This window comes from Leopardus geoffroyi, chromosome A1, assembly GCF_018350155.1.
Source record: "Leopardus geoffroyi isolate Oge1 chromosome A1, O.geoffroyi_Oge1_pat1.0, whole genome shotgun sequence".
NCBI classification, from domain to species: Eukaryota; Metazoa; Chordata; class Mammalia; order Carnivora; family Felidae; genus Leopardus; species Leopardus geoffroyi.
The window spans coordinates 195,393,088-195,420,455 of NC_059326.1; the positions used below are offsets into that span (position 1 = coordinate 195,393,088).

The 27,368-nt window shown below is 51.3% G+C and overlaps 1 protein-coding gene across 1 annotated transcript in view; it reads left to right on the forward strand.

Annotated features, from left to right (window-relative positions):
- The first annotated feature begins 7,902 nt into the window (after positions 1–7,902).
- Positions 7,903–27,368, forward strand: part of FAT2 (FAT atypical cadherin 2) — an 82,870-nt gene continuing 63,404 nt past the window's right edge. Inside the window, exon 1 of the mRNA XM_045436789.1 lies at positions 7,903–8,073. The gene's annotated coding sequence lies outside the window, so the exon portion shown is untranslated. The remainder of the gene's footprint in view (positions 8,074–27,368) is intronic.

Sequence of the window (27,368 nt, forward strand, 5' to 3'; positions counted from 1 at the left end):
TTCCATGTAATGTTTTATTATTTCACAAGGAAAATTACCATGTATTACTTATGTAAATGCAAAATTTAAATAAGATGTCTCCAAATTCGTTTGCCCATTTTATCTGGTTGGAAGTGCGAGGATCTGCATTTCAGCAAAGTTTCTGGGGGCTTCTGCGGAGCTGATCCATGAATTACATTTTGAGGAAAGCTAGTCTAGCCCACCATTGTACAAATGAGTAACTTGGGAGTCAGAGAGGGTAAGGAACTTGCCTAACTCCACACAGCATGGCAGCGACTGAGTTGATATCTGACCCTGGGATGTTTTACTCCAAGGCGGTGCTCTCTCTTATACACAGTGACCAGAAAAGGAAAACCACTGGGGAACTGGATATGGAGGCAGCGTGAATGTATTTCCAGAGCAAAGTGGAGGGGGCTGGGGATCTGTGCACCTCTGAGTTAGGCCAGTTGGCAGCCTCTGTCGGGGAGGGGACACAAAGGACAGTGGTGGGGCCAGAAGGGCAAACATTGCCCATCTTTCTAACTTTTCTTTGAGATTCACTGTTCCAGCCTTTCACCCCTCTGCATTCCCTTGTCCCCGTGTGGTTTGGATTTGCATCTGAGCCCTGCCTATTTCCAGAAGGAGCAGTGGCTCCTGTGAGGACAGCCTTGGTGCTGGTAAGTGTAGGCAATCCCTTCTGTCTCCTGACCTCAGCTTCCTCATCTATCACCTATGTAGTGGACTGAATCAGTGGCTCTTAAACCTGGCTGTGCACCCTCCTGGAGGCTCATTTAAGAAGCAGAATCCTGGGCCCCTCCGTAATGGGGGATGGGGCCTGAGATGTGCTTTTTTTTTTTTTTTTTTTAAGTTTACTTATTTATTTTTGAGAGAGAGAGGCTGAGAGAGAGGGAGAGAGAATACAAGCAGGCTCTGCACCATCAGCACAGAGCCCAATGTGGGGCTTGAACTCACAAACTGTGGGATCATGACCTGAGCTCAAGTTGGCTTAACCGCTTAACTGATTAACCAACTGAGCCACCCAGGTGCCCCCTGGAATGTGCATTTTGAACACCCCACCCCCACTCAGGCCAGATGATTCCAACAAATCTGAAGTTAGAAAACCACTGGGTTACTAGTCTCTTTTCCCTGAGCAAACTTCTCTGCATCTTGAGCCTCAGGCGGGCCTAAGGCCTGGCCTGTAAGAAGGGCCTGGGGTGCTGAGGAACCCAGAGTGGCCAGCAATCCCCACTCCCAGGTGACCCTGGCCTCTCTCCCTGCCGCCTGTCTAGGCCCCTCGGCCTCTGTTCCGGGGTTCCCTCCCTCCGGCCGGCCTTTTCCTTACCTGGCTGGAATGTCTGGAATGTGGCTGGCGGGGGAGGGGGGAGACAGGGCTGGTCGGCTGCCAGCCCTGCCTCTGGAATTCAGGAGGGCCTCTGCCCTGCTGGCCTTGAAGTGACCTGGCAGGACGCATACACTGACAGTGGAGTGAGGGAGGGCTGTGAGGCCCGGAGCCGGCCAGCAAGTCTCATCAGGCCTCAGTTTCTTCATCTGTAAAACCACATCCTACTTCTCTACGTGCAGGGCTTCGCGGCCCTTCCAAAGGAGTTGGCATCTATTCATCCTCCGCACCTATCACGTTTCATTAGCGCCGTGCGAAGAGCTATGGGAAACTCACAGATGAATTAGACACCAAACCGATCCAGAAAACTACCATTTTTTTTGCCTCCGGCACGCTGCATAGTGTTTTACCGATTCATCCCTAACTGAGTCCCGACAACCCTTATAAGATAAGAACCATTACCACCTCCAGATGACCGATGAGGAGATTGCTACCCAGAGAGGTGAAGTAACTTGTCCAGGGCCACACAGCTGCACACATGCGATGGCAGAGCTGGGTTGGAATCTATCTAATTTCAAATCCAAACCTCATCGTGTGCTCCACTCCCCCCCGACAAATACAGCAGAGGTGGGGGCGGGGTGGGGTGAGGACCACACGATATCCTGCCCTGACCTCACGGTGAGACCAGAACAGGACAGCCTGCTCCACAGGGGCCCGGAGTCCCTTTAGCAGTTTGTGGGGAGGCCCGCTGGGGGAGATGAAGAGATGTCCCTGAGCAGGCAGCCTTGTGATGGACCAGTAGATGCGTGATGGATGGCAGTCTGGACAGAGGCCAGGCAAGAGCAAACAGAGGGTGCGGGGCTGGGGCTGGGGAAGAGTGGGCTGGCTGACGCATTCCCTACAGGGCCTAGGGCAAAAGGATGCTGAGCAGAACCTCATTCCAAACTATCGAGGTTTCCAAGGCAGAGACAGCCGGAGCACTGAATCGAGTCCTTCCTAAATGCGGGTGGCAAACCCAGGGATGCAAATCCCGTGATTTGGTTGGAGCATAACCTCAGGGTGGAGGCTAGAAGCACTAGATTAACTTAGTTCAAATCCCCCCTCAGCCCTTTAAGGGCAGGACGACCGTGGACAAGTCACTTTAAACTCTCTGAGTCTCTTGGGGCGCCTGGGTGGCGCAGTCGGTTAGGCGTCCGACTTCAGCCAGGTCACGATCTCGCGGTCCGTGATTTCGAGCCCCGCGTCGGGCTCTGGGCTGATGGCTCAGAGCCTGGAGCCTGTTTCCGATTCTGTGTCTCTCTCTCTCTCTGCCCCTCCCCCGTTCATGCTCTGTCTCTCTCTGTCCCAAAAATAAATAAACGTTAAGAAACAAAACAAAAAAAAAAAACCTCTCTGAGTCTCAGTTCCTTCCTCTGCAAAATGAGAATGGAAATAATAGTATCGCATCAGGAAGATTTATTTGAGGAGCAAAGGAGATGATGCTTGGCCGAGCACTTAATAAATTATAACACACGCCAGTTATTATTATCGCAGTTATGATTATTGCTGTTGTCACTACACAAGAGGGAGAAATGGGGGATGAGGCTGGAAATGTGGTTCATGGTTGTGGAAAGGGGGACATGGGAGCTGTACTGGTTCCCTGGTCGGGGCCACATCCGGGCCCCAAGTCTGGGGGCAGGTGAGGTTGGGGATAACATCAGAGGTTGTGTTTCAAGACCTCAGAGTGACTCCCCCCGCCCCGTCCCAGCTTCCTGTTGGGGTGACCTAAACAAGGCCACGGAACCAGCCAGCCTGGCTCCAGTAGCTCTCAGCGTCAGAGCCCCACCTGCCAGCGCCAGCCTGGGGCGGGCCGACCGCGGGCTGCATGAGCAGCAGGTGAGCTGCTCATGCTCACCGGCCTGGCCAACAAGGCCGGACGCTTCTCCTGGCAGGAGCCTGTCAGAACTGCCAGCTGGGGGTCAGGATGAGCTGGAGAACCCGGTGGTGCCCAGATGCCCGTGGCCAGCAGGTCTGCTGAGTGTTTGATTACATTCCCGAGCACCCCAGGCAACACCAGGGCTGGCTGTTCCAACTCCTGCTGGGTCCCGTCTGTCCACTACAGAGCTGACATCCCAGGCTCAGCCCCCACGGCCCACCTGCCTTCCACCTTCTGCTTCTCCCTCTTGGCTGCAGGCTGCAGCCCTCACAGAGCCAGGTGGCCTGGGCCCCCGATGACTTCATCCTCCTTAAAGGCATCGTGTCCCTTTGATAGCCAGGCCTCCGGAGCCTTTCCTGTCCACAGGTCCATAGGCCAGACTTCACGATCTCCATTCTGTACCTGTCTCCCTGCCTCATTCCCATCCTGCTGTGCGACCTTCTCCAGAGAGAAGGCAGTGTGATGGAAGGGCCCCCAGCCGTGGAAATGCCAGTTTGCATTTCAAGTTCATCGACGTGTTGTCTTAAAGGAGCCAGTCCCCCGTGAGCTGAATCTTCTCTCAAGAAGACTGGTCTTCCAAGGTGGACCCCACTCACTAGGGACCTGCTCTGGGTATGCGACACCTGTGGGTGACATGGTGACTCCACGGTTCCCTCCACTGGGTGACCACTATTCCTGTTTCCCCAGGACTGTCCTGGTCATAGCACCGAAAGTCCTAGTCCCTGGGAACCCCTCGGCCCTGGGCCAACCCACATGTTGGTCAGCTGACCCTGCACACACATCTGTGATGTGCTGTCTGTCTCGGATGATTTGCATCTATGGTTTGTGCTGAAGAAACCTGAGACTTTAGGACACCCCAAAAGGAACCAAAAGGGTTTGTTCCGTCTGTTAAACATGAAGATAATATGATCTGTGCTCTCAGACTTTATAGGTGCCCTGGAGTTTGCCACCTAGTCACAGATTTTATTACTGCTCAGGTACCCCACTTATACTCTCTGCCCCACAGCGAATGTGGACGGATTGCTCCAGAAAGGAAAACCTAGGAGGGAGGAGAAAGAGCTCACCCAGTCCACAAAGGCAATACAGCTTTCCTCGGGCAGGTAAAGGCAGTGGACAGAGACTATTTGCTAGGTGTCTCTTTGGAAGCCTACAGTATCCTCGTAAAGAATATTAGAAATTTAAGGGCGCCTGAGTGGCTCAGTCGGTTAAGCGTCAGACTTCGGCTCAGGTCATGATCTTGCAGTTCGTGAGTTCAAGCCCCGCATCGGGCTCTGTGCCGACAGCTCAGAGCCTGGAGCTTGCTTCGGATTCTGTGTTTCCCTCTCTCTCTGCCCCTCCTCCACTCACACTCTGTTTGTCAAAAACGAACAAAAACGTTTAAAAACATTAAAAAAAAAAAAAAAAGAACATTAGAATTTTAGAACGTCAGAGGTAGAAGTTAAAGATCAGAGTTCAACACCTGCTTTGTTGAGATAGAGAAACTGAGGTCCCTAAAGAGGGTTCAGAATCAGATGTGATTCCTTTTGTTTATTTTTTTAAGGATTTTTTTTAAAGCTTATTTATTTTATTTATTTTGAGAGAGACAAAGACAGCGCAAGTGGGGAAGGGGCAGAGAGAGAGAGAGAGGAAGAGAGAGAATTCCAAGCAGGCTCCCGGTTGCCAGAGGGGAGCTGGATGTGGAACTCAAACTCACGAAACCGTGAGATTATGACCTGAATCGAAACCAAGAGTCGGGTGCATAACCGACTGAGCCACCCAAGTGCCCCAGACATAATTCCTTTTAATTCTACAACATGCCTGGTACTGTGTAGGAAACATGGGTGCCCTGGGTCCAGCCCCAGAGAGTAGAATGTGCTTGATCTGGGATGGGGCCTGGGCATCAGGATCGGCAAAAGCTTCCCAGATGATGCCAATGTGCAGCCTTGGCTGAGAACCGTCGAGTCAGACAGAGATCTGTCCCCGAGGAGATTTAAAATGGAGTGGGCCAGGGGCTGAAGTGAAGAGAGGTACACACGGAGGCAGAACACAAAGCAGAGGGTCACACGGGAGTTTCAGCCAGAGGACTACAGGGAGGAGGGACAGACGCAGGGCAGTGCAGCCCAGTGGTTAAGGAGTTCAGACAGATGGGAGCTTGAAACTTAGCTTAGTCTAGGCCTGTGACCTTGGGCAAGTAATTAAGGCTTTTCTGAGCTTCAGTTTCTTCATCTGAAAAATAGAGTATGATAAAAGGGCCTAATCCATCAGGGTGGTGTACAGAGAAATGAGATAATCCCTGCTGAGCTGAGTGCTGACATAAAGATTAGCCATTGTTGTTATTATTATTACTTCTTGCTCAGGTCAGGGGCATGGTCGGGGAGTTCACGGAGGGAAGGTAGCATATGGGCTGTACCAAGACGGATAGGAACAGTCTTTGATGTCCAGGAAGCTGTAAGCAGGAGCTCAGGAACGAGAAGTTTCCAAGCATGCTTGGGGGGACACTGAGGAGTCCGGTTTCCATGGTGCATGGGGCAGTGGAGGCCAGCAGGTCCCCTGGTTGGGTCCTGGGGCCAGAAGGAAGAAGGACCTGAGCCTGGGTCAGGAGTGGCGGGGGAAGTGCGGAGGGGAAGAATGGCAGCGTCATGATGCGGTTCAGCAGTCCATCCCAATCCCCGTCCCTTCCTCCCTTCCCCCCACCCCGGGGCTGCAGGCTGTCGCTGCACTGGACACGCTGGAGGCCAGCCTTGGCCCAGAGAGGAGCCCGAGGGAAGACAGCCGCCTGCCGCTCCACACATGACTAGTCAAAGGGCTCAGGGGCCACCCCACCACCCTCCTTCTGGTTAATGCCTCATCAGCCCAGACTCCGAGACCTGGGCAGCAATCAGTCAAGTGGATAACCGCCCAGGTTAGTCTGCCCACTGGAGCTCCCCTCACGCTGCACACCCCCCAGGCGTCTCCTCCAGGGCTGAGGCAACTGGTGGGAGAGAGGCCTGGGAGACTCCCCTCCCCGGCCGGGGAGCTCCTCTGGAGGTCTTGGGCAACATACCACAGCAGCCTGCTTGGCACTGTGGTCATCCATAATGCTGGTGACAGGTCCCCAAGGGTGTGGCTCACAGTGGCTGCAGCAGCTCCATGAATGAATACCTTCCGAGAGCTGGGAAGGAGCCAAGAGCCTCATTACTCCCTCATAAGCACCAAGACCAGAACCTTAATGATTCCACTTATCCTTAGGGTCCAGCCAGAACTTCTAAGAAAAGCACGTCCTAGCCACAGAACTAGGCCTCGGTTGTGGTCACATGGCAGAGAAAATAGCTCTGTTCTGAGCAGCCCCAGGAGTTGTCAGCCCAATTAACACATGAGGAAACAGAGACTTGGCGCATTTAAGTCGTCCGCCTTGGGTCACAGAGCTTAGAACAACAGCAATAACAATATGTAGCATTCTTGCTTATTAACCAGGTTCAAGGGTCGAGGCTCAGCGGAGCATCAGGCAGAGACACTAAGAGTCAGAACTGACTGCAGAGGGAGGTAATGAGCTCCCTGTAATTAGAGGTGTGCAAGCAAAGACTCACTTCTTCGCCAGGGAAGCTGCAGAGGGGATGCACGTCCCTGGGTGGGGAGGGTTGGGTCAGAGGGTTGCAGAGCCGTTTTGAGCTCTGGGGGCGGGGGCAGGAACTATTTCATTTACCCCTCTGTCCTCGGCACCAGGTGCAGCCCCCGGAAACGTGTTAAGTATGGGGCCTCACACAAAACAAGCAAATGATTACATTCTGTAACTAAAAAGCACGGTGGCGGCAGCGAGAGAGGGTGGAGGGAGAGGGGATTCCTGTCTGGCTTTTTTCTTCCCTTCCCTTAAAACACTGGTTCTCAACCCAGGGAGCACATTCGAGACACCTGGGGAGCCAGGGCAGAGACATCTGGGGAGCCAGGGCAGAGAGGCGCCCCATAAATCGTACAGAGGCTAAGCTGTCTTGCCTCCCAGCGAGAGGCAGACACTGGGCTTGGCACTTTCCATGCATGATCTGTCCCGTGAATCTGCACGACCTTATGAAGCCCATGTTTATTCTTACCCCCATTTCACAGATGGAGCAACCAGAGCTTGGGGAGGTTAAGTCGCTTCTGGAAAAACTCACAGCTAATCACAGTGAGAAGAAGAATTACCTTTTATGGGAGACTTTCCTGCTAAGTGACATCCATTTAACCTTTATCTTTTTTTTGATCCTCATAACAAGCCCGTGAGGTAGGAGTTATTATTATCCCCATCTTTTCAAAAAAGGAAACTGAGGCTCAGACTCAGTAACTCACCCAAGGTTACTGAGCTCGTGGGTGGCAGTGCTAGCATTTTGAACCAGGCCTGGGAGGCTGGGGGGATCTCAGGGCTGCGTGTCAGGGAGGACAGTGGGGAACACTGGCTGAGAGCTTCCCCAGGCCCCTCATGGTCTCTGTGTGTCCTTGCGTGACTACTACCTGCCTAGGGCCTCAGTTTATCCTTCTGGAAGCCCGAGGAGGGAGGTGGAAATGGGCCTGATTTCTCAGCAACTTTCCAGCCCTCATTTTCCATGACTCGATTCCCCACTGTGCGTTCTGGGCCACAAACCAGTTGGCTTCCTCCCTCCCTCTCCGTGAGACAGGGAGCTGGCAGGAGGGGATGATCCGCCTCAATTCTCCCACCTCCTTTTTCCTCCTCCTCCTCCTGGGCTGGGACACACCTACTCCAACTTTCTCAGCAGCCTCTTTGGGAGTGCGTGCGGGCTTTCCTGCTCGGAGTCTCTGCACCTCCCTCCGAAGCCTGTCAGCTTGGTGCTTGGGGAAAGGGCTCCAGCCCAGCAGCCCAGCCCGGGCACCCTCCCCTGCCTGAAGGGCATAGGTAAGGCCTGCTGGAGGGTGGGAGGCTGGGGGAGGGGGTTGCGAAGCGAATGCATTCTTGTGCCCTGTCCCAGAGCAGGGGGCGGGGGGCACGGTTGGGGGCTCTTTGAAGGTGAGATGGGACCAGGAGATGGCTGGGGCAGGCAGGGTGGGGGTAGGACAGGGGCACCTAGGTACACTGAATGAATCCAAGCCAGAGATGTAGCCAGCCCGAGCCTTGGGGCTGGGGATTGGGGCCGGGGAACGGGCAAGCCTAGGACTTTGATCTCATGGAGGAGCAAGGTCACATTTGCAGGCTTAGAAAGTTGGACTCATGTCCTTGGGAAGAATGGGAAGTCTGTGCTTGGGCTTTCAGGGGATGAGCCTTCAGGGGGCATGTGGGGACATTTTCCTCTGTGGTTTTAGGGGGAAGTGCTGGGGTCAGGGGGCCAAGAGGTGCTGGCTTCTTGTGTGTGTCCAGGGAGGCAAGGGGTCCTATTATGGACAAAGCCACCTGGTGTGGAGGAGGGAGGGGGGATCTAAGGGACAGTCAGATAACCTGGCCAGCCCTGGCCTTTGTGTGACTCTTGAGGCACTCTGACTAGACCTCAGCTCTCCTGGCTGTAAAATGAGGGCGCTCACCATCTCCAGGGGCTGCGAAAGGCTGTGGGTCTAAGAGGCACCAGAGGCAGCACGGGGGTGGGGTGGGGTGAGTGGGGGCAGCTCTGTTCCCCTGTCTTGGGGGAAGCAGGAATCCGATGCCTATCTTTGGAGGCAGGACAGCTGGAGTGGAACGCTGAACAGAGATGCCAGGCCAGGGTTCAGCCCTCCACAGGAGAGAGGGTGTGCTGTATGCCCAGATGCGGGGAACAGCAGAGTATTCTGGGGTTTGCCAAGGGCTCAGGAGGGCTGCCTCTGTCGCCAGCCACGCTCTGGAGCTGGCCGCCTGGGCTCAGGAGACAGGAGGGAGGTCGAGAAGCAGGCACAGGGCTCCTTTTACAGATGGGGAGCTGAGCCTGGGCAGAATAACAGTGCCCTGCACGCGGAACACTACTCTCAGTCATTGTTACTGTTGATGTTTGCTAGGTGCTTCCTGCGTTCAGGGACTGGGCTGAGTGTGCATGGTCATTTGAAAATTGTGGGTTTTTGAAGCAGGGAAGATGGAAAGAGAATTTCACTATTCGAATTTCTGTAACTCAGCAGGCTGTGTGGCCTGAGGCAGTTCCATACCTCTCTGGGCCCATTTCCCTCCATATAAAATAAAGGTGGCTAGATTAGTGTATGACCCATTCTTAACTGATTCACCCCAGGAAGCGTGTTGGTCATGCAGAGCAGGAAGGACTGGCTATTTTGCAGGTGGGGAAGCGGGGGCAAGCTCAGGTTTCCCCCAGGGCTCTCCACGGAGCACGGGTTACACTGTGGCAGGGACATGCTATGTGCATGACGCTGGCTAGCCTGATAGAGTGCAACAGTGACACCCCCCTCTGCCAGGGGCTCCCCAGGCTTCAGTTTCCTCATCTGTAAAATGGAAGAGGAGCTAGAGAGAGTCAAGTTCTCCCTGGAACCCCCCTCTGATTCTATGACGCTTGGTGGTCTCCTTAAGGACTCAGGGGACCAGACCCAGAAGGACACGGACATTCTCCAACCCCTACATGTCAGCTGTGGCTATACTTTCTCTGGGGAGGGGTTGGCGGGCTCCTTCTACACCGGTCCTCTGGGAGTTGGGCCGCTGTACTCTGCTCCCTGCACCTTCTTCTCTGGGTACAAATGAACTCACCCCGGTCTACAAGTTCTCCTTCCAGCTGCCCCATGATAGGCTGTGGTGCTGGCATTGCTGGTGGCCAGGTGGGGCCAGGTAGGTAGGAGAGAATGCGGGGCAAGGGCCGAGTCTTAAAGGAAACCGGGCAGGGGCACCTGGGTGGCTCGGTCGGATGCGCGGCCGACTTCGGCTCAGTTCATGATCTCTCGCGGTCTGTGAGTTCAAGCCCCACATGGGGGTCTGTGCTGACAGCTTAGAGCCTGGAGCCTGCTTCACATTCTGTGTCTCCCTCTCTCTGTCTCTGCTCCTCCCCCACTCATGCTTTGTCTCTGTCTCAGAAATAAATAAACATTAAAAAATTAAAAAAAAAAAAAAGAAAACCAGGCAATGGTGTTGGCACAATTAGGGACCTTTGTACCCCCTGGATGGGCCCTGCCCTTTGGGCTTCTTCCAAATTGGATAGGACAGAGCCTCTGGAAGTTTCCCATGCTTCCTGGGTCCCCAGCACCTGCTGAGCTGGCCCACAATCTCAATGCTACTGTTTCTATGGCTAATGGTCCTAATGCTTGTGTTGATAATGGGGGTCTCTAGACAGGCTTACAAAGAAAAGCCTGGGTCCAAATCCTGGGTATTTTTAGTTGTGTGACCTGGGGCCTCAGCTCCTCTAAACCTCAGTCTCCTTATTTGAAAAATAGGGCAAATGATAGTCCTTTTCTCAGTGATTGAGGTGACATTTGAATGAGGTCACGCATGTAGTGCACAGGGCCTTATTAGTTACGTTCGTGGTCATCAATTAGCTCCCTGTGCTTCCCTTGGGCAGACGCCACCTCACAGGACCCTGAAGTATTCCTTCGTAAGACAAGTCACTGTTGCGGTTATTAGTTATTTGTGTTTCTGTCTCCTGCTCCTGGCTCCTACTAAGGGTTGCTCACTGCTCTGGCATCCGCGTCTAGCACGGTGCCTGGCCAATCCGAGAAGCTCACCACATATCTGCTGAGAGAGCTAATGAATCTTCATTTCTAATTCATAGAGGAGAACGGTCACTTAGAGGGACGGAGGATTAGCCGGACCCAGCCACAGATAACTAAGAGTAAGGAGCGGAAAGATCCCTAGAGAGGATCGAATCAGACAGATGGAGCCCCTGCAGCCTCACCAGAGAAGGCTGAGAACTTGGCTGACGTCACACAGCAAGCGAGCGGGGAAGGCAGGACTACGACACAGGCCTTTTCACTCTCCTCTGCCTCTCTGCCGAGTCCGGTTCAGAAGGTATTGCTTCCCATACGGGTCGTCAGTCTAGGAGGCCGGTGAATCATCCCCACGTCCCCAGAAGGCAATTTGGGATCAACAACCAGGTTGACCGCTAGACTGCGAGTTGCCTTTCAGGGGACAGGGGACATAAACCTCATCAGTCAGACCTCTTTCCCGTCACCCACCAGCACACACACCCCCACACGCACATGCGCACGTTCCTGCCCGCACACCGCTCTGTCACTATCGCCAACGAGCTGGCAGGTGCCTGTGACTGTACAACTAGAAGGGTCCTGAGGACTTCCCTGAAGTCTCCAAGAATCAGTGGTCCCATTTTACAGAGGGAACCATTGATTCTGAATATTCACCTAAAGTCACCAGTCTGTAATGGTGTCCTGGGTCATTGGGCAGCAGAAACGGATCCCTTTCGTTCTTTCTTTCTTTCTTTCTTTCTTTATGTTTTATTTATTTTTTTTTTAACTTTTTTTTTTTTTTTTTTTTTTTTTTGAGACAGAGAGAGACACAGCATGAACGGGGGAGGGGCAGAGAGAGGGAGACACAGAATCGGAAGCAGGCTCCAGGCTCCGAGCCATCAGCCCAGAGCCCGACGCGGGGCTCGAACTCGCGGACCGCGAGATCGTGACCTGAGCTGAAGTCGGACGCTCAACCGACTGAGCCACCCAGGCGCCCCTCCAATGTTTTATTTTTGAGGCGGGGAGGGGCAGAGAGAGAGGGGGAGACAGAGGATACAAAGTGGGCTCCACGCTGACAGCAGAGAACCCGATGAGGGGCTCGAACTCATGACCTGAACCGAAGTCGGAGGCTCAACTGACTGAGCCGCCCAGGCGCCCCAACGGGGAGTCATTTCTGAGCATGGGGTTTAAGCATGGAGAAGAGAGCTCTCGTTGACCGACCCCTCCACGCGCCTGTCGCCAGGTTGTCACGTGCACCCTCTAGTCTGCTGCGCTTCCCTTGTTGCTAGTGTCGTGTTCTGGGTGTGGAGACAAGAGACACTCAGGAAAGCTAAGCCACTTCCTTTCAGTCACACGGCTCCTTTTCCCTCCCCACTTAGTTCAGTACACTTAATGGGCACTTACGATGTGCTAGGTCCCCAGAGATTCACCGTTGGTGGCAGCAGGCCCATAAATGGACGGTTTAATACCTTGAGGTGGGTAGCAAAATAGAGGCAAACTCAGACTGGAATGAGGGCCCAGAGGAGCGATAGTCAGCCTAGTTACAGAGCCAATGAAGGAAGTCTTCTTGGAGGATGTGGCACTGCACATCAGTCTGAATGAGGCTTAAATAAGGAACCAAAAGTAGGAAAGGCAATTCAGAAAGAGAAAGCATGTGTCAAGGTGCGGCCGGGGTGTGCAGGAAACCAGGAAACCGTCAGCTGGGTGGAGAACATTTGGAGACCTGCAGTGAGAGGTAGGATGGGGCCAGGTCATCAAAGGCCTTATGTGACAGGCCAAGGAGTATGGCTTTTTTTTTCAATGTAGTTTATACATGATTTTTAAAACATTTTTTTCAACGTTTATTTTTGAGACAGAGAGTGAGTGGGGGAGGGGCAGAGAGAGAGGGAGACAGAAGCCGAAGCAGGCTCCGGGCTCTGAGCTGTCAGCACAGAGCCCAATGTGGGACTCAAACCCACGGACTGCGAGATCATGACCTGAGCCGAAATCAGCCGCTTAACTGACTGAGCCACCCAGGTGCCCCTATACATGATTTTTTTTTTAAATGAGGAATTAGAAACATACAAAAGAAGATTAAAAAAAAACTGGGGCTCCTGGGTGGCTCAGGAGGTTGGGCGTCTGACTCCGGCTCAGGTCATGATCTCACAGTCCGTGAGTTCGAGCCCCACATCAGGCTCTGCGCTGACAGCTCAAAGCCTGGAGCCTGCTTTGGATTCTGTGTCTCCCTCTGTCTCTGCCCCTCCCCCACTTGTTCTCTCTCTCTCTCTCTCTCTCTCTCTCTCAATCTCTCTCTCTCTCAAAAATAAACATTTTAAAAAATTAAAAAAAAAAAAAAAAACATCGCCCAGCTTCAAGAATTGTGTTTCCTCCACCAACTCTTCCCCCATCAGATTATTTTGAAGCAGATCCCAGATATATAATTGCGTCTGAAAATATTTTCGTATGTTTGTTTAAAACAGAAGGACTTCAGAAAATCATCAGAGCAGCATGGCTTTTATTTTGTAAATATTGGAGGACTGTGTTGAGGGAGGTTAAGTTGAAGGGTGCCTTGGCTGTGGGGAAAAGCAGGAATTTGAGGAAGGGGATTGGAGTATTTTGTTGTCTCCCCCTCGGGCAAGCACATGCCTGATATTCCCGCTGATTAACAAAGCATCTCCTAAAACTCATCTCCTTCTGGAAGAGGTGATGCCTTAAACCTGTTCCAGTTTAGAGCCTGGGGAAGAGAGAAATCCCTCCCCTTCTCCCACTCCTGAGTCCTGTTCCATCCCAGAGACTGGAGTGGCCCCTGTGAGGCACCTGTCCGTCCCCTGGCTGGGAAAATTGGGAGCCCACAATGGAGAACTCTCCATTTGCCAGATCCGGCGCCCACAGCAGTTGGTCTGGGTGCAAGCTGAGCAGGACTGTGCATGCCAGCAGTGGGGCAACGTTCGTGTGCGTGTGCTCACGTGTCCCAGGTCAGAGCTGCTGTCTGTACCTGCGGCACCCTTCTCTCTCTGGGTCCTCTCAGCAAACGCAAGACTACGTGGCACAAAATGCATCGTTTTAGATGCCCAGGAGCTTAGCCTGGGGAAGAGGCAGAGCTTGGTATCAGCACTGCACCATGGTTGGGTGCATGAGCTCTGGAGCCAGGGTGCTCTCGCTCCAGTTCAGCCTGTACCGCTGTCTATGCCTCTGATCTTGGGCACGTAACGTCACCTCTTGGAGGGTGCAGGGGTGTATAATGCCATCTACCTCGTAGGGCTGCTGCCTCTTCTTAGCATAGTAGCCAGGACATATGAAAAGCTCACTAAACATTAGCTACTATTACAGATTTGAGGTCTCCTGAAGTCTGGAGAATCGATTCAGCAGCATCATAGCATTTTGGAAAATTCAAATCCTAGAATCTCAAACTCTTGGAAGCATATAATTAGAAGAACCCTATTAGATCCCTAGCATAAGTCTCTACTCTGTGAAGATTCCCTACACAGTGTCTCTGTACTCTTTTTTTTTTTTTCTTTTTGTAAACATTCAAGAGCAAGGTGCATCAACCATTGTAAGTTACAACTTGACAAATTTTACAAAGTGCTCACAGCAGTGATAACCAGCAACCAGAGCAAAAGCAGACACGACCAGTGCACCCCACCCCCGCCGTCCCCCAGAGCCCTCCTGATGCTCCTCACCAGTCCCTACACCCACCCCCTCACACACACAAACGTAGTGATTATCCAGCCAGCTGGGCTGTTGTCAAATACCTTCTTGTGGAGTGTGTATCATCATTAGGCGAACCCTAATTATTAGAGAGGCTCGGTGAGTTCATTTGGAAGTTGTCGATTAAACTTTACCTTTAAGTTGTTTTGTTTTTACTGTTATACTTCAGTCGCAGCCTAGTTTAGGGCTGAGCTCCCAAAATGCCTAGGCCTGCTTTTAAAAACACAGATTCTGCAGCCCCATCCTGAGTCTACAGCACCAGAATGTGGGATCTGGTGTGGGACCAGGGAATCTGTGTTTTTACAAGCTCTCGGTGAGGTCCAGCTGGCTTTGGGAACCACTAAACTAGTGTTTCAGAGCTCGGACTCAACTTGGAGAGGCTATTTTTCCAATCCATATTCCATCTTACTGGCCATTGACCTTGGACAAGGCTCTCGGACCTTCTGACCCTCAGGTTTTTCACTTATCAGATGGAAACGCAATGATAGGACTTCTACTGTTGGGTTGTTGACGGGCTCTGACAGGCACATGTTCACTAAGTGAAGACATAGGCAGCAGGGCTATTACTGGGAAGAGCCCCTCTGTGGTGTAGCCAAAGGAATATTGGATTTGGTATCTGAAGCCTTGTGTTTGCGTCCTGACTGGGCCACTTGCTGGCAGTATGACCTTGGCCAAATCTTTTGACTCCCCCTCTCTGGGTCTCGACTTCCCTCATAGGGTCTTTGAGGGGATCAAACAAGAGAAGGGACCGGAAAACTGCGCTGAGGACAGAAAAATGCTGAGTGAAGTAAACTCCAATGAATGGGGACTCAGCTGAGCCTGGGAACCCAGTGGAAAGCGGTCTTGCCTTGCCCTTGCGGTTAGCGGAGGGCGGGCCAGGTGGGGGTGGGAGAGGGAGCTGCTGAGACCTTGGTGTTCCACAGTCCTGGTATGCCCTGGCACAGCTCCCGTGCTTCTTGGTTTCTGACAACTGTCTCCTTCCTGGCTTCTGGGGCAGGAAGAACCCAAGATCCCATAGCGATGAAATCCCGTGCAATGTGCCATAGCCAGAATGCTTTTATTATTTCAATGTCTTCCCTTTTATTAAAAGCTCTTTGAAGCCCTTTACTGGCATTTTTAGAACACTGTTTAATGAAGTGTCATAGGCATACGAGAAATGCACAAATCCTAAGCGTACGGCCCAATGAATTTTCCAGAAACTAACCGGTTCCCAGATGAAGAAACAGAACATTACCACCATTCCAGAAACCTCTTTTGTGCCCCTCCCAGTCACTAACCCCCTCACAGGGGAACTTTATCTTACTCTAATCCACAGATAAGTTTGCCTGTTTTTAAACGTTATATAGTTGGAAAAGTACAGTATGGACTCTTTTGCATATGGCTGCTTTCGGTCCACAGTATGTGAGTGGGATTCATCTGTATTGTTGCCCAGAACAATACTTCATTTCCCCTGATACATAGTATTCCCTTATATGACCATTCTATAGTTTACTTATCCATTCTGCTCTTGATGGATATTCAGGTTATTTCTAATGTAGGGCTATTATAATGGTGCTTCTCGGAGCAATCTGCCTGAGTCTTTTGGTGAATATACTTCCGTTGTGTCCCCTAAGAGGATTGCTGGGTCATGAGGTATATGTATGTGGATCGAACCCTGTTATTTATTTTTTAGTTTTTTTAATGTTTATTTATTTTTGAGAGAGAGAGACAGAGCACAAATGGGGGGGGGGCAGAGAGAGAGAGAGAGAGACACAGAATCCGAAGCAGGCTCTAGGCTCTGAGATGTCAGCACAGAGCCCGATACGGGACTCGAACCCACGAACCGTGAGATCATGACCTGAGCCGAAGTCGGTGGCTTAACCGACTGAGCCACCCGGGGGCCCCTCAAACCCTTTTATTTTGAAGCTTAGCTCAATTTACTGCAAGTAGAACATGGTTCATGGGGTTGAGGGATAGAGTCTCTACTCAAGAGATGGATAGACCTGACCACAGGATAATAAATATTTGCCTCCAGGGTCTGAGGTGCTGGGGGCACAGACGGGTTTGCAGATTCAGAGGCTCTCAGGTGAAAGTCAGACGCGGGAATCAGACCTGTTGCTTTCCCTTCCCGGTCTGCTCTTGTATTTGACTCTAGAGATGGCTTTGTGTCTGCTTTGCCTGAGGGCCAGTCTTCCCTCCAGTGTGGTCAGCAGACCACCTACAGGGGAAAGCGTGTACCCCCAGCCCACCTCAGCCCTACTAAATCAGACTCCTTGAGATGTGGCTGTGATTTTTCACACACTGGCATTTGCGAAGCACTTCTTATGAGCTTGTGGTCTTTTCCTCTCTTCCCCACCCCTCTCCACTGGGGCCTAGGAGAGGGCCACCTATGGGCTATATCCACTTTGAAAGGAGGCGTGGTAAAACATAAGATCCTAAAAGAAGAGGTGACCTTGTTCAGCAGATCTCAAACACCAGTCTCACCAAAATCACCCCGGGAACTCGTTAAACATCTATTCCTGGGCCCCACCCCTAATGATTTTGTTTAGTAGATCTGGGGTGGGGCTGGGAATACGTAACCCCCACCTCCACCCCCTTAGGGAATTTCCAATGGTGGGAACCACTGGTTCAATTCAATGGCCAGTCCTGTCCTGTGAGAAGACAGTGGGCCCGGTGACTCTGTTCCGTGTCTGCCATGGCTGAGTGGAGCGCGAGTCACAGGGAAGAGGGGAAAGTGGAATCGGTGTGGACGGAGCCCAGGGGGCTGGAGTGGGGAACTCCAAAGCTTGGCCAGGAGCCTGCCAGCAGAGGCTGCTTAGCATCTCAGCATGCACCTTGATGCTCACACATATCCCTAACCCTTTGGTGCCCCTACCCCCCCCCCCCCCACCACAGTCAGGTTCAGCCAGCTCCACTGTACTGACAGGGGCGGGGGTGGGGGGGGGGCCTCGGACAGCGGAACTGCCTGTCGTGTCCCACTGCTAGAGTGCCGCTCCCTGCCTGCTGAGGCCTGCCCGCCTGCCGGCTTTGTTCTAGGCAGTTCTGCTCAGCGGGATTTGGACTGGGCTGAACAGACAGCATGGCTAGGCGAGGACAGGCCCGAGGGAATGGGATGGAGAGAGAAGGCTGGAGACAGAGCCTTTGCCGAGAATCTGTGTTGGCTAGGCTGAGAGGATCCGTGGTTATATGATCCCTCCCTTCTCGCAAGTGCTATTTCCAATCGCAAGTGGTATTTCCAACCCCCCACCCGGGGAATGGGGAGGCAGGCCAGGAAACTGTTAGACACACAGGTGATCTGAGTTTTAATCCTGCCTCGGCCACAGTCTCGCTGTGTGAATTGAGTAACCTCTCTGAGTCTCATTTACCTCGTGTACAAAATGAGGATAATTCTAGGGCTACTGTGAGCGAGTTTAAAAGTGATAACGCATGCCAAGTGCTTAGGGCAGGGCCTCACCACAGAGTAAATGTTCAGTAAACATCAGCTGGGACCGATGTCTGTGCCTCTGTAAACATTTCCTACGCCCCACACGTCATCACCCAAGGGGGATCGTTTGACAGTGGCTCAGTGGAGGGTTAGCTGCTAAGGCAGGAGAGCAGGGACCAGTCCCCATTCCCAGATGGACGAGTGGAGGTCCCATAAATGAGGGCATTTTCTCAGGGGCTCCACTGGGACCCATGCTTGGCCCTCTGACAGGTTACCAAAGACTCTTGACACCGAGGAGCGGGGACTCATCTTCCCCACAGGGTCTGCAGGTGAGGGCCCATGAGCGGGGTGCCCTGTGGGTTGTCTCAGGCACCAAAGGTCCTTCTTCTTAACTGAGCCTCCTCTACAGCCTGGTGATCACCTTCTCCAATTTCTACGTGAAGACACTGAAACTCAGTCAGGTTCAGTAGTTTACTCTAGGTCACACAGCCAGCAATGGGCCCAGGCAGGACTCAAAAGCGGGCTGCCTTAGGCCAGAGCCTGAGCCCGTGACCGCCAGGTTATGTGGCCCTGACAACAGCCTCCCCACCCCTGGGGTCCTGAGTTAGAGGTAGACCTGGCTGGGAGCGGCCACAGGTGGCTGACAGTAACACGCACAAGGCACCACGAGAAGCTTCTATCCCAGCAGCATCTCAGAACCAGCTAAGGGGAACGGGACTCACGTCGCCGGCGGCTACAGGGCCTGCTATTTCCTGGGAAGGTAGCTCGTTGTGTCCTGGACAGAGAGGGGGGCAATGCCGCATGGCCTCCCTACCCAGATCACATAGGATGGGGCCCAGAGAAGCCACCCCCGCATGTCAGCGGCAGAACAAAAAAGGTCGAAGTTCACGTTGTTGTGGTGTGTCCACCGCATTCTCTACTTCCTGTCTTCACTGCCATCTCACACCCACCCTACTGCCCCCCTCAGCCTCTGAATGACATCGCATCTGTTAGCTCTCTGCACCTGTTACGGGGGAAAAAAGGTGACAGGAATAGAAGTTAATTCTTACTATTTTGACGCTGTTTAAGCTGCTGTTGGAGCTTTGCGACGGACCATTGTGAGGAGAGAAGGGATGTCACAAAAACCCACAAGGGTGTGTGTGTGTGTGTGTGTGTGTTTCCGTGTGAAGTGTGCTTTGGCAAGGAGCTCCTGAGACACAGGCAGGGATCAGTACACATACAGAGAATAACTCCTTCGTTCCGCACGTAGCTTTTTGAACACCTAATGTAATGGTAAAATCATTACTGTACTTTTACAATGGTAATAATTAGTAATAGTAATCACATTAGCTATTTTCTGGGTGCCTGGCACTGTGCTATATGTTTTCCATGGGGAAGCCCATTAAATCCTCCATGAGGTTAGCACTGCTATATCTCCATGTCACAAGTGGGGAAACTGAGGCTCAGACGGACAAAGCCACGCCCCTCGATGCAAGCCGAGGCAGGATTGAGGCCGGGTCTGACCCCAAGGCCTGGCTCCTTCCCCCTGTGGCCTCCTCCTGGCTGGTGAGTAGGAGGACGGTGACTTTGTGGGTTCCCAAGGAGCCTCCAAGCTGGGAGGAAAGCTGGGTTGAGGGGAGCAACTTGGGCAGGGACGCTGGGTTCTAGTTCCAGGTGCAAAACCACCGTCACACGTGATTTAATACAATGCGTTCCCCGTTCTGGTCACAGTTGTCCCATCTTTATAAATAGATGAGACTCCTCATAGGTTTCAGGCGGTGCCCTGAGGCGGCTTGGGAATTTCACAGACATGCCTGAGAAGGTAGAGGCGGCAACAAATGGGAGACGGGGCCCTATACCCCCCACTCACAGATATCACAGCGCCAGCTCTCTTTAATCCATTTCACATAATAATAATGATGGTTTGTTTTGTTTTTTTTTAATTTTTTTTTCAACGTTTATTTATTTTTGGGACAGAGAGAGACAGAGCATGAACGGGGGAGGGGCAGAGAGAGAGGGAGACACAGAATCGGAAACAGGCTCCAGGCTCTGAGCCATCAGCCCAGAGCCTGACGCGGGGCTCGAACTCCCGGACCGCGAGATCGTGACCTGGCTGAAGTCGGACGCTTAACCGACTGCGCCACCCAGGCGCCCCAATAATGATGGTTTTAAAATAACAACAGCTAGGGGTCCCTGGGTGGCCCAGTCGGTTAAGTGTCTGACTTTGGCCCAGGTCATGATCTCACAGTTCGTGGGTTCAAGCCCCGGGTCAGGTTCTGTGCCGACAGCTCAGAGCCCGGAGCCTGCTTCAGATTCTGTGTCTCCCTCTCTCTCTGCCCCTCCCCTGCTCGTGCCCTGTCTCTCAAAAATGAATAAACATTAAAGAAAATGTTTTTTAAATACAAAACATAAAATAACGACAGCTAGCATTTATTTAGTGGTTGCCGGGTGCCATGCACTGTGTTAAACGTTTAATAGGAACGATGTAGTTAGTCAAACCTTCAGAACAACCATCTGAGGTAGGTTCACTTAGTATCTGTCTTTTGAAGATGAGGAAAAACAGAGTCACAGAGGTTAAGTTAGTTCTCCAAAGGTCACCCAATTTGGAACTTGGTGTCTCTATGTCCGAAAACTCACCCTTTTGCAAAGGATCCCTTTGGATCAGAGTGGCAGGAAGCACCCGCTAGACAAGGCTACGTAGCAGGGATATTCTGGTCTCTGCAATTTGTTCTACTCTCTGAAAGAAGTTTTTCAGTCCTCTAGGAGAGTATCTCCTGACTTCAGAATACAACCTTCCTCGCTCCCAGAGAGCCACCCTGAACCCAGACCTTCAGGACAGCCCTTCTCCCCTGCTTCTCCCATACAGGGGCCTCCTAGTACCTTCCCGCCCAGGAGGAAGAATCAAAGGTTCCCAGTGGCCTTCCCACAAGGCTGAGTTCACACTTGTGTCCTGATCTGTCCCAAGGCACAGATGTAGAACCCAGAGGGGATGCTCTGTTCCCCTGCTTGTCTCCCAAGCTTCTAATTGATAAATATCATTCCATGCCCTACTGAACTGGAGCGGGTTTTCACCTTACAAACCACTCTGGCTAGAGGGCCCCGCAAGAAGTGGGGCAGGGCACCTTCCCTCCTTTCTCTACCCCCAAGCCCACTGATCCTGGGGACGCTCGGGCTTAAGGAGATTTCAGCCCCACATGGAAAGCCTACAGATCCTTGTAGGCAACTCCAAGACGAAGAGGCCTCTTGCGCCCTCTGGGCCTCACCGAGTGTCGGGGTCTGCAAGCTAGAATGCCTGCAGCCAGCAGGGAACAGCACCGAGGGGTGAAGCAGGGCCCTCCTGGACTCCCTTGTCCTCACTGTTTAGATGAAGATGTGGGCACGAATGGGTTTCTCTCCCATTAGGAAGCTGACCTTGGTGATGAACTGTGGCTGAAACAGCCTCCGTGTCCGGGAGGCTGGGGGTGGCGGGGGTGGGGTGATAACTCTAGAGAGGGCTTGTGCCCTCTAGTCAGCCTGCATGACCACCTTGCTCCTGCCTTGGGGCCTTTGCACTGCCTGTGTTTTCTGCCTGAAGCTCCTTTTCAAGAAGGCTTTGTGGCCCTCCCCCTGCTCAAATGTCACCTTGTCATGGACGGCTCCCCTGACCACCCGAACCTGTCATCTCTTTCTCTCTGCTACTAGAATAGAACCCCCACAAGACCAAGGACCTCCTCTGTCTTGTCTTGAATGCCCTCATAGGGCAGGACCTCTGTAAATAAGCACTGAATGAGTGGCTTGGGCAGAAGAGACCCAATAACAAAACACTTTCTCATCCTTCCCCACTCTGTCCTTTTTCCTCCTTAAAACCCAGGTGCCTGGAAGCCCTTTGTTTCCTTCAAATATCCATCTCCCCTGGGTCACCTTAACGACTTTCAAGGGTCTTAGGCATTAAATTAGAAATTGTATCTTATGGCAATATTTGTATAAAGATAAATATGTTTTTAGAAATGGTAACATTTTCTTCAGCCTAAAAGTTTGCTTGCTTTCTTCTGGATTTAATAGAGATTAAAACATTTTCATGGGTCCCTAAAAGTACCATGGGCCCTGGGTGTGCCCACTGTGCCTACCAGATAGGGAGGCCCTGCCTCCTCCTCTGAGCCCCACGCACCCTCGGTTCCTGGCTCCCGCACCATGCTCTCTGGAGCTAAGCCGGCCAATACGGGAGCTCCTGGGCACATGTGGCTATTTAAATTTAAACTAAATAAAATTACAAACTCAGTTCCTCAGTTGTACCAGCCACATGTCAAAGGCTTGATAGCCACACGGGCCTAGTGGCTCCCATACTGGACATCTCAGATACAGAACATTCCCATCCTTGTAGAACGTTCCGCTGGAGAGTGTTGCTCTAGAGAATTAGCTGCAGCTACATCAGCCCTCTCCGAGTCTCTCTTTTTAGAATGTGGATTCCAATCCTTGTCTGGCACTAAAGTCCACCACCTGTTAGGTGGATGAACTTGGGCGGAGCTTTCCCATTATCTGGCCCTCAGTTTCTCATTTAGAAAACAAGGGTCATAATAACTGTCAGAAGAGTGGTGATCTCCGTACAATGATTAACTCATACTGAGTGGATTCCAGAGCTGGGCATCTGCCATATGTTGACTCATTCAGCCTTCTCAACAACTCCACAAGATAGGTACTTATCCCATATCCCTTGTACTGGGACCAGAGAGGCGATGTAACTGCCCAAGGCCACACAGCTGGTGAGTAGCAGAGCCGGGATTTGAAACCGGGTCTATCTGACTCCAGAGCCTACTTTCTTAACTGTGAATTCCATCCAGTACCGCACCCCTTCCCTCAAAACCATGTGAGATAACGCATGCAGGTTTTTTTTTTTTAAGCTTATGGATTACACATAGACATGAGTATTGGTCATCAATAATAATATCAGAATAGTAATAAAGAAGGGGCACCCCCGTCCCGGCTCCCTTCCATCCATGTCGTAGGTGAGGACTTCCTTTTTCAGTCCTCTTTGCCTTCTAATTTCAGGCTTGGGCAGGCCTGGCCTTTTACAGCTCTCCTAAAAGCCGCTTGGTCCACTGGTGGTTTGGGCTGCCCTTTACCAAGCCATTATGGGTCCTAATAAGGTGTTACTCTGCGTCCTTCCTCCCTGTGCTTTCACCTCTCATATTATCTGTCTCCCCTGCAGCCCTGGGAAGTAGGTAGGAGTAGCTATTATTACCTGCATTTTACAGACAGATAAATTGAGGCTCAGAAGAGGTTCTGTGGCCTTCCCAAGGTCACACAACCCATCAAGGGCCCAAGACACCGGCTCCTTTCCTGCTGGCGTTCCAGTTCTTTGACTTGTTCTGTTACACGAGAACCCGGCAGTGGCTGACTACAAACTAGCAAATGACTCAAGGGTTCATCCAAGTTTCTGAGAAACAAATCAAGCTTCTCTACCCACAGGGAGTTCCAGTTGGCTCACCCTAACGGAGCCAGTGTTCAAGCCCAGTCCACACCAGAGTGGGAGTCTTGAACGGAAAAATCTCCCTTTTGATCTGATATGAGATTACTCTTCTCAGAATGTAGTTCTCTTCTGGTCCTGCCTCTTCTCAAAAGCCTTCGATGGCTCCCTCCTACTAAGAGAAAAAATAACTTCAGCAGCTAAAGACTTCATGACTAGCAGGCATCTGGAATATCCATATTCTTTCACTTATGATTTTAATTCTGATTCAAAGGCACAATCCCTCTGTCCCTCCCCACATTTAAGCTATTGTCACAAATAGAATGTACTTGGAGAGTTCTTTCTTAAGAGCCACAAGGGCCAGTCCTAACACTGATGCCTGAGGCAGACACAGTGGAGGGGAGGGGAATGGGGTCAGAAAATACTTCCCAAGGGCACCCAAATCCACGGTAATTTTACATTTGGATTCTGGAGGGAGTGTGGACATTCTCCAATCCAGAGGAATGAATCCACTGACTCTTTCTTTCAAGAAAGGCTCTCCGGGGCGCCTGGGTGGCTCAGTTGGTTGAGCGACCGACTTTAGCTCAGGTCATGATCTCACAGTTTGTGAGTTCGAGCCCCACGTCAGGCTCTGTACTGACAAGCTCAGAGCCTGGAGCCTGTTTCAGGTTCTGTGTCTCCCTCTCTCTCTGCCCCTCCCCTGCTCATGCTCTGTCTCTCTCTGTCTCAGAAATAAATAAACATTTAAAAAAATATATATATTTAAAATATATATATATATATATATATATATATATATATATATATATATAAAAGAAAGGCTCTCCAAACTTTAAACAACATCTTATCTCCTTGCTTCTTCCTGGAGCCTAGGAAATTCTGAGTAGTCAGGTTTAGGAAGTCTGGCTGTCTATTTTCAGTTCAGCCACCACCTTTCTGGGTGGCCTTGGGTGTGCTGTGCAAATCTCAGTTTCCTGTATCTGAGAAGCGGGAGTGAAAGGGTAGATGTGTTTCTTAGGAGTGTTATGTGGGCCACTGGTGAACATCTGGGACATGTCTAAGAGAAGAGAAGGTGTTGGGCCATGAGGGAGGATGTCATCACTGGTCCATTGTCAGAAACAAAGCCTGACAGTTTGAAGAAATTTGGTAAAAGCTTCTTTAGTGAGTGGTTTGGCTATGAATTCCTCCGAGTACATCTGCTTCCCCAAAGAGGGGACAGAATTAGTCACAGAGTCATAGGCTTCTAGAACTAAAGACTAGAGTCACTGCACATCGACCATTACAAATATAGATCATAGTGCATCAGAGTCAGCACAACCAGGGGTGCCTGGGTGGCTCAGTCGGTGAAGCATCCGACTTTAGCTCAGGTCATTATCTCACGGTTCGTGGGTTCGAGCCCCGCATCGGGCTCTGTGCTGACAGCTCAGATCCTGGAGCCTGCTTCAGATTCTGTGTCTCCCTCTCTCTCTGCCCCTCCCCCTGTTTGCACTTTTCTTTCTCTCTCAAAAATAAGTGAACATTAAAAAAACTTTTTTAAAAAACAATTAAAAAAAAGAATCATAGCACATCCAGCTATGTGTCTTAGGACATTTTATGACAGGACAATAGCAGAGTCCAGCTTGTCAGATCTGGAGGGGCTCCTAGAGGCCATCTATCCAGTTTTTCAAGCCCGTGCTCCCCAGGGGGGTGAGGGACAAACCTGTGGGCAGGTTCTAGCCCTCCATCCCCACTCTTAACAGTGCAGCTCTGCTTTTCTCTGTTTACAGGTAGGTTTCCAGGTACAATTTCATTAGGAAAAAGGAGATTCCACCCCTGAAAGCCATAGAGGGGGTTGAAATCATGGATCCATTCCAGCCCTTCAGCCAACACACAGCACATCATTTACAGAGGAAGAAAGAGGTCCACAGGGCTCAGGTGACTGACTTGACCAAGGACACACAGGGAAGAAATGACTTTAGATCCAGGTCTCCCAAGAACCAGGTTGACTTGCTACACGGACCACTGAGCAAGCATCGGCGAGGGTGCAAGCCTCAGCCACAGCCAGAGGAAATCCCTTCACTGCCTTTGCGGGCTCATTTAGGGTCTAATAGAGACCACAGGCCTGCCCAGGCCAAAGAATCATACCTGTAAGAGTTGGAAGGGACTTTCGAGCTTTTCTCGTCTCCCCTGAGGGCATACGTCCCTCTAGCATAGCACATCTTTCACACGTGGCCACCCAGGCTCTGCCTGGACTCCCCAGTGACAGGGAGCTCTGTATTCTGAGACGACTCATTCCAGAATTGCACTCGAGGTCACTAACCAAACAATTGAGGAAAGATCTCAGAGCACTGTTCCTCCCATTTGTGCTTAGACTTTCACCAGTGATTTGGATAAAGACGCGGATGTCACAACCACCAAGTTTCTGAATGTTAGAATCCAGATTCTCAGAAGGCGGAGCAGTGAGCTAAAGCACAGGGTGAAATGCATCGTAGTCTCATTACAACCCTACAGCATTTAGTTGGAGAAAGCCAGCCTGTGCAAGAACAGATTGGGGATGGTGTGATAATGCATCTGAGAGTTTTCATTACCTATAAACTCAGCCGTCAATAGTATGAGCTGGCTGCTAAAAGTCATAGTACTGGGTAATATTTGTTGAAACTGCCACATACTGTATTCAGTATTTATGCACATTAACTAAGTCCATTCTCAACGTGATATTACGAAGTAGAGAAATGAAAATCAGAGAAGGTAAGCCACCTGCCCAAGGTCACACAGCCAGAAACTGTGTGTTGGAAACCACTTTCTGCCGCTTTCCCCACCTATGAAATGGGGCTGGGAGTTACAAGGAGGAAGATTTGATTCAGACACATATCCTAAAAGGGTCCATTCGTGAACCCCACACCTGCATTTGTTCACACCTGCGCACACACAAGCCCCTAGCTACCAATTTATTTGCTCCTATCATATTCATTCTGTCAAGCAGGCACATACAATCAATGTACCCATACAGCTATTCAAAAAGTGCCTCCTAAGTATGTATGCGTGTTCTCTTGCAAATGTGCACATTCACCCACATGCAGATTTTTCTCTGAGTCTGGGGAGCCAAGAACGAGAGGCCCCACCCCAGACAAGCGCCTGCTCGCAGCTTACCAGAATAGCCTGTGGCTGGGCCAGCAAGCTTAGACTCGACCAGAGACCCGTGGCTTCCTGCTCCGTTGGGGCACAGGCTGGACCTTCTCCAGAGGATTCAGTGGACCCCACCCTCACCCCAACCTCAGGCTTTGATTCTGCCTTGGCTTTGAAAACTAGTAATAACTAATATTTATTGAGTGCTTTTCTATGGGCCAGGCACTGTGCTAAATACAACAACGTGCATGGTCTTATTTCTTTAGTCTTTATAAAAACCCCAGGAAAGCAGTTCTCTTAACAGCCCCATCTTCTAGATGAGAAAACAGAGGTTTGGGGAGGTTAGCTTACCCAGGGTTATGTAGTTAGCATGCAGTGGAGCTTGAATTTGAACCCAAACTGTCAGATTCACAGGTAGCCATGGTTCCTCTTTCTGGCAAGGTGGTTGAGAGGAAAGAACCTGACTCTGGTCCTTACCCTGTGACTTTGGGCAAGTCCCTTTCTTTTGGGGGGACTTCACTTTACAGCTTCAGAAAGGAAGAGATCATCACTAAAGGTGCTTTCAGCTGTCATTCTGTCATTGCTTTTCCTAAGTCCAGATCCTACCATTTTTCAACTATTGAGTAGGGTTACGTACCTGGCAGTTATGTACCAGGCACTGAGAATTCATGCATGAATAAGATACACAAAGCCCCTGTCTTCATGGAGCCCGGTGGCTAGTGTAGGAGACAGTCATTAAACAAATTAGCAAGAACATATTGCGTAGTGATAAGTGCCATGAAGAAAATGGGGTGGTGTGATAAAGAAGGGTGCTAAGAAGGAGGCTACATCAAACTGGGACTTAGGATGAGGGATGGGTTGGGCTGAGCCAAGAAGGAAGATAACAAGAAGAAGCCAGCCATGTGAGAATCTTCAGTAAAGGGGAATAGCAAGTGCAAAGGCCCTGAGGCAGACTCTAGTTTGGTATGTTTGTGGAGGAGAAAGGAGGCCCATGTGGTTG